Raw genomic sequence first — 7,580 nt, 5'->3', positions numbered from 1 at the left:
AGAGCTCCAGACTCAGCAAGGAAGGGCCATCTGGAAATAACATTTTCCTGCTTCTGATGCTGTGAGAGAACTGTGAATAGTGTTTGGAATAATCAGGCACTAAGGAACCTGCCCAGTCATGGGGGAAGAAAATGAAAGCTCTTGAAGAAGACAAAGAAACACATTGACCTCATACAGTGAGGGAGTGGGAGTGAAGACTGTGTTGACAGGAAAGCAGTTGTGAAGTTTTGAGGAAGTTGAAATAATGCAATTTGTGATGAAATGTCAGTTAAATACTCTCAGTTGTACACTTGCAATACCGTACTTCTCCAAAGAGTATCACAAAACCAAACCTGGCAAGTCAGGACCACCACCAAAACCCGTGCATCCTACGCGGGGATTCCACGCGCAAATGCTTGAGTGGTCAGACATGTTCACTGCTTCTTTGAATTTCTTTTTGTGCTTAATAACTGCATTTAGAACTGGCTTTATCATATGTATTACATACCTGCACATGTATCTGTCTAAGCATCATTGCATGCAAATATGAAAATTCATGTAATTTCAGAATACTTAGAAAGCATAATTTTTATTTAGCCTTTGGGCTTAATTTACTGAAAACCTATTTGACAAAATAAACTTTATATTTAATAAGTGAGCCAACAGTTGCTGTAGGCTGTGGGGTAAGTAATACTGTCCAGTAATAGAAGTACAGACAAAACCACAAATTCTGAAAGCAGCAAGTCTTTCATCTTTCTCAGCTCCACTGCAAAGAATGGGGCATTTCAGAGCTGATGGAGAGTCCTGCTGCTGGGGCTTTGACATTTCGTCAGGCTTCACTGTTTCGGTGCAAAGTTCTGTTTTTATAAAGTGTTCTCTCAGGGAATTAGGAGCAATTACATTAAGAGGATTTGACTATTAGGAGTGAGACATTGAATTAGGCTTTAATTAATTGGAGGAGAAGAAAATGATTGCTGTGTTCCAGGCGGTTTGTGTGGTAGAATGTCACCTTTTGTATCAGCTGGAACATTTACTTCAGGACATGTCACTTTATGTATAAATATTGGTATGTTCAAACACTCCCTTGTTCTGAGTGAAGAATCCTGGATATTTTGATCTCTTGCTTGCAGATAGGAAATAGACTGTAAAATGACTAGATGTTCTGCAGATATAAAAGGAAGACTGATTACCTTGTTTCCTTTATGCCAATTTAGTGAAGCTTGAAATGAAATCAAATGGTAGCTATCATAACGAGCAAATCAATTTCTGTTTAATAACACAGAATAAAAGTAGCAACTGGTGTGAGATTAAAAGAACAGCACAGTTTATATAATTTAGCATAATGAAAAACATGTCGTTTTGCACCAGAAAGATCATCATTAGTATGAGAACACAGATTATTCTCTCTCTTTGTTTGCACCTGGCTGCTTTGCGCTCCCAGCATCTCCATCCCTGCTGCGTAACTGCCTTCCGTGGGCACTTTGTGGTATTCCATCGTTTTGCTGTGATCTTAGCAGGTGCACTCTTCATTCAGAGGCTTGCTTCTTGCTCGCTGTATCCGTCAAGATAAATGCGAGGACAGTTCCTCCCTTGGAGCGATGGAAAAACAATGTATGGGGCTAATCCTGCTCTCAGTTAAGTCAATGCCACACTGGCTATAGGAGTAGCTTAATAGAAAGATGAAGTCGTATGCATTCAGGCTGTGAACTGGTGGTTTATTTTCATTGTCACAGAATATCACAGGAGAGAGCGATGTGCCGGTGGTGTATGTCCGTCAAGGCTGACCCTAGCGACAACGCGGGAAGCAATGAGGCAGCCACAAAGGCTGCCCAAAGGGTTTCTGCCTTGCGTGGAGTCTGTGGTGAGACCAAAGGATCAAATCCCACCTGCAAGGGGCTGGGTACGGGCACCTCGCACCGATGTACGGGATGATGTTTGCCCATGTGCTCCAGCCATCTGAATATGTTAAAAGCTTGTTAGAAACAATGTGCTCTTGCATTAGCGCAGTGGTAGTCTCCTCTTGCCCAGCCAACTGACAGGAAGTGGTTTTGGCACTATTCGCCCTAAATAGAGAAATTTTTGGGCAGTTCCCAAAGCCTGTCTCCTGTTTGTAGCTCTGGAGGGAGCGAAATGAAACACAGTTTCTCTCTCATTTTAAAAAATCCTCCAACTTTCCTTAGAAAAAGAAATTAGTGATTGGGGTCAGGTGTTGTCTGATGCCTCTTAGATTCCATGGAAAGTTATTATATTGAGTACTTACAGGATTCAGACTCTAACAAATATCCACTGCATGTTATTTATCATGAGTAATTTCTTTGTGGATTGTGGCAGTTTAAAGAACAGTAAAACTTATGTGATGTCAGACTTCAGTAACCTACAATCAAACTCATATGATTAGCTGTTTTCCTTTGATGACAGAAGTATGAATGATTGTTACCATCACGCAGAGAAAATGTCTTACCCTTTGGCCTACTAGAGAGAAATGATTTCGCACTTGGCATGGTTTTGGGAGCCACTGATGGATGGCAAGCTGATCCTGGCTTTCTGAGACTTTCCTTATGTTTATGGGTGGATGTGAAAATGAGGACTGCAATGTTTCTGTACAGCATGACATTTTTACTGCATGTTATATTTAGTCTGATGTCAGTAGTTTTAAGGAGGTATTGACATATACTAAGAACAAATATGCAAAACCTTATGGTTTCTTTTTAAAGCTTTGGTTCGTCAAGGAATATAAATTCATGCCTAATTTCAAATGTATGGGCAGTTCTGTGACTTTCATTCCCATCACATTCTTGCTGTCCAGCATATGCTTAATCCTTTCTGAATCCGTTAGCAGTTTCAGCTGGTTAGATATTATATCTGCAATCAAACTTTTCTGAACCCTGGGACTTGCAAAAATTGGTGGATGTGTGTGGTCAGAAGCAAAGTGTCCAGTGTTTAATGAAGCACTGAGTTTCTGATCTCTGGTGCAGAAGAGTAGAGCTTGTGTTAAAAAGAAGGAGCAGGTAATACCTAGGACATGCAGTAATCACTACTTTATCCTAATGTATTTTTATTCATTCTTTTAGATGTCTCTTTAAACAACAAGGCATTTTCTGTATTTTTTTTTTTCTAGGGGCAAGATTATGGCAGAACCAGTAATTCCTTTCCAGGAGGCAGCGGAAGGATTTGGCACCATTTCACATGGGAGAGATGGAAAGAAGAAGAGATTAATGCTGCTCAGAAAGGTCACGGATTCACTTGGCAGAGGGGAATGAAGCACGGAGACCTTCCTGGGACTGTGCCAATAGCTGTGAGAGTTTATAGCTGTTCACCAAAGTTTTCCTTCTCACGTAGCCCCAGTTTGTAGCCCGGGGAATTGCTGTGATCCGGACCATGCTTTGCCCAGGACAGTGTAACATCTGCAGAGCTTCATCTGCGTGTGCTACCCTGCTCAGTGGTTGGGGAGGGATGACTCCCAAAAGCTCTGCTAGCTCTTAAAAAATCGCTTATTATCTAAGCAGAGCAAAAGCTGCGGTTGGCTGTTGCTCTGAGCAGACGGCAGTGTTTCTGAGCTGGCGGGTCTGTGGAGGAGGTGGTGGTAGGAAACCAAACCATTAAACGCTGCTGCGGGGAAACTGCTGAGTCAAGACTGGGGCAGTCACGTGAAATGCCAAAAAAAGAAACCTTGGTGGGGAGGTGAAGGGATCAGAGAGCAGGTTGCAGCAAGAAAGCTGCAAAACTTCCTGCAAAAGCACTCTGAAATCTTATGTTGTGACACAGCTGGAAAAACACATTCCCAGCTTCGCAGGAAGAAGCAGAGGCACAGGCGGCGGCGTTTCCTCACAGCCTGTTACACAAACACAACTCCGATACGTGCAAACCATATCGATCGGTTTAATCGTTTAATCATACGCTGGCTGCCTGGGAGGTGGCAGGGGGGCAGGAGCTGGGCTCTGACATGGTGCTGGCCCAGCAGACGTTCCTTTGCCGTCCCTCTGCGAGCATCCGTGATGCTGCGGGATGCAGGGTGAGGTGGTGCCCTTGGTGTTGGGGTGCCCTGTTGTGCTCAGAAGCATTTCCAGCTGCTGCTGGACGGGACGTGTGCTAGAGCACCCTGCAGCCAGCTTAACATGTGGCAGCAGATGAGATTGATACATTTTGGGAGTCACGCCGAACTACTTCTGGATGTAGATCTGTTTAATGTGAAAAAAACTTGTTTGACTGACAGCTCAACAGTCTTTGGGCTTCTAACAGCAAAGTAGAAAAATGTCAGTGCTCTCACTCTTGTGTTTTTATTGACATGCGGTGCTAACCTGCTGGAGAGACATCTGCCAGCTTCAGGGCAGGAGCTGTTTTGTGAAAATGACTGGCTCTGCACACGAGGCACCTCCCACTTCCAGTTCCTATGAAAGAGGTGTTGACTGTAACTTTTTCTGAGAAATTTCAGCAGGAAAGGAAGTTAGATCTAAAATACAGGGTTGGAAGGGAGACAAGGTATTATACAGTCGTTTTCATATCCAGATATTTTAACTGCAGGACTTCAGTGCTACAAGATCCCTTGTGACCTAGAATAACATCACATCCCTTGTACAGAGAGCACATCAGGGCAGATGATATATGTAATAATGTAATGATGATTTATGTAATTAATCTACAGTTTCCAGCTCTGTCAGAGGTAGGAAACCAGGTCTGGCAAACTCTGAGCTAATACCCGTTCGCTGCATTGTCCTGAAAAACAAAACTCTTCCGGGGGATTATCTCTCTCCAGTTTGAGGCTGCATGTCTGCTTCGTGCTTTTGGAGCCAGGATTTGAAGCAGCAGCTGCTGCCGTAGGAATAAAAGGAAGAAACTGAAGGGATACTCAGGCAGTTCCAGTTCTCAAGTGGCAGAGTCGCAGCCCTTGGGTTGCAGAACCAGTTCTCTGGAGGAGCGAGCCTGACCTACTCCCTGGCCACAGCCTACAAGCAAGCTTCACCTGCACGGCGACGAGGCTCCAGCTCACCTCTGCAGAGGCTGTATTTTGTAATCTTTGTTCCCATCTCATGCCCGAAAGCTGTACCTCCTCCTCAGCACACACCTGGCAGAACTTGGTCTGCACAGTGTCTTGCCCAGCCTTTAGTAAAAATTTACTGAGCAGTCTTGCTTTGAATCTCAAACCAGCACCAGCTCAAAAATTTTCTTGATATAGATAAAGGACTGCTTTTGAAAAAGGTATCTGTTTTTGACCATGGTAACAAAGTGTTCTCTGATACACTTCAAGCTTCAGAGACTACACAAAGGTAAAAACAGAACATGCATTGTGATAATTTCATACGAGGTTTGGTCTGGGAGGGGAAAAAAGGAGACATATTAAGTGAGCATCTTGCTAGCAGTCCAGCAGTGCTATTTCATGCTGTATTAAAACTACTTACCACTCCAAATGGTAAAAAGAAATCCATTCCATATAGTCTTAGATGCAATTTACTTGCATACTCGCCCCTCTGTTTGCAAACTCATAGTGACTAAGCTTTGCAAAGCAGCACTGCAGCCTTTGAGCCCTGCATGACAATAATTGGACATTGTCAGAGTCTGGTGCCAGACCCTCTGCATGCCTTAATTGTGTAAAGCATCTTAATATTGGATCTATTGGAAAAGCAGTTACTGCAACTTCCTTATTACTGAAAATATTAGATGGAGCAGAGCCTCTAGACTTACCCTTTTTCTGAAAACACAAAATTCTGTAGCAATGGCAAGTTAAGATTACTTAGGCACTGTAACCCAGCAGTACTTAGTGACATTACTATTTTCCTCCAGCTCTAAAATACAGGTGTTTCAAGCTGACAAACAACTGATTGTTTTAAGGAATAAGCTAAAGGACTATTATCAATATTACAGAAGAAATGTGATTAACTGTATTCTTTTCTCTGAAGAGTCTCCTTTAGCAGTAGCTGCTAATGCTAAGCCACTGAATCCTTGGGCTTTGAGAGCTGACCAAGCATAAACTTTTGATAAAACTAATGCTGCAAATGAAGAACTCGCTGAATTCAGCAGATAAGAGTGAAACGAAGAAGATAAGGACCAAGGAGACAATTCCAAGAGAATGAAGTAACTTCAGAAGGCAGCCAGCCCAGCGACAGTGAAAACCAGTGAGAAATCAAGAGACCACCGACCAGAATTAAGTGACTGGACTTGGGGATCGGGTGATGGGTGGAACAGGTATAATTGAGAGGCATAAATTGGGGTGTGGATCCCTCTCTGGAGGCACCCAGCTTGAGCTGTAACCTAAGAACTAATAAAAATAGACTAATTGCAAACCTTCACTTGGTCTTGGCATTCTCAGCGGGATTCCAGGGTCAGACCTCGATATGGTGGCCAGCGTGTGTAAATCCATATCAATAAAAATGTAGCATTTGCTGGATAGGAACTACTTTTCCTTAGCTTAAGAAAAGGGGCTTATCTACAGTGCTGCAATGTCTTACTGATTTTAGAAAATTAACTTCCAAAGTTACTTTTCTTCTTTCATTTCTATCCTAATACTTATTTCCCATAAACAGCAGCAAGACAAGTTATAAGAGTAATTTTAGAGACGACCTTGTATCAGGAAGCAGTTACTTAACTGGAAGAAGAACTTTCTCCATTGAAGGCTGATCAACATCCATTGCTCTTCTTTCCAATTAACTCTGTATTTGACAAGATACCCACTGCACAAAGTCCGCTGTCTCTCAATCCCTCAAGTAAGTTTTGAGGTAAATTTTCTAAATACCACAGTATGTCCACAAGCCCTTGCCTCTTGGAAAAAAAAAGAGAAAAGGTAAATCCAAAGCTTCCATTTTAAATTAGAGTTGGCACCAGGTTATCTCAAAATCAGGAGAAAGTACAGTGACATATATTGCACTTCCTACAGTAACAGAAATTAAAAGTATTTACTGCTCTCGGGTATTTTTCTCAGAGTAGATAAGAGATTTATCAGTCTCCAAATATCCATCTGCTTCTGTAGGATTTTTTTTTTTAAACAACAGAATTCTGTAAGATTGTGGAGAACGTCGGTACTAGGAAATACTCTCTTTAAGGAGGAATTGTTAGTGGAAAAACCATCCCGTGCATTTAGATGCCTCCAAGCTGTAACAGAGACAGCAAGCACCCGAGCAGCGTTAGTGGGAGACATCTACTGTGCCTATTTAAAACCACCACGCGCTGGGAACGCTTTGTGATCACAAGAGCGCTGTGCAAGGTCAGCCTCCCTGCAGAATACGCAAGCCTTCAACAGCCATCAGTTTGGAGGAGCAGCACTTGCTTTGCTACAGCTATCTGTGTTTCCAAACCACCCCTCCAGAGCTCAGACAAAAGTAAAATCAAAACACCCCGCCCGCCCCCTCCACTAAGTCCTCAGAGCACCTGCAGCGGGAAAGGCCGAGCTGAAGATAGTCCTGGGAAGTTCTGCTCAGATTTAGTCCAGCGGTTCCAAATGGCTGAAGGAAAATTTAAAAATGGCCCAGTGGGCCATCATCAATAAGAGAAGGGAGTTCCTGTCCAGCACTGGCCTTCATACTTCAATAATTGTACCAGAGCCAGTAAAAAAATTACTAACAGTTCTGGGAGAGAAGGAATAATGGTACAGCAGGCGAGCAGCCTCCTCT

The sequence above is a fragment of the Chlamydotis macqueenii genome, chromosome 11, assembly GCF_036417535.1.
Source record: "Chlamydotis macqueenii isolate bChlMac1 chromosome 11, bChlMac1.mat, whole genome shotgun sequence".
NCBI lineage: Eukaryota > Metazoa > Chordata > Aves > Otidiformes > Otididae > Chlamydotis > Chlamydotis macqueenii.
The sequence above is the reverse complement of the archived record's forward strand: the minus strand, read 5'-3'. Positions refer to the sequence as shown.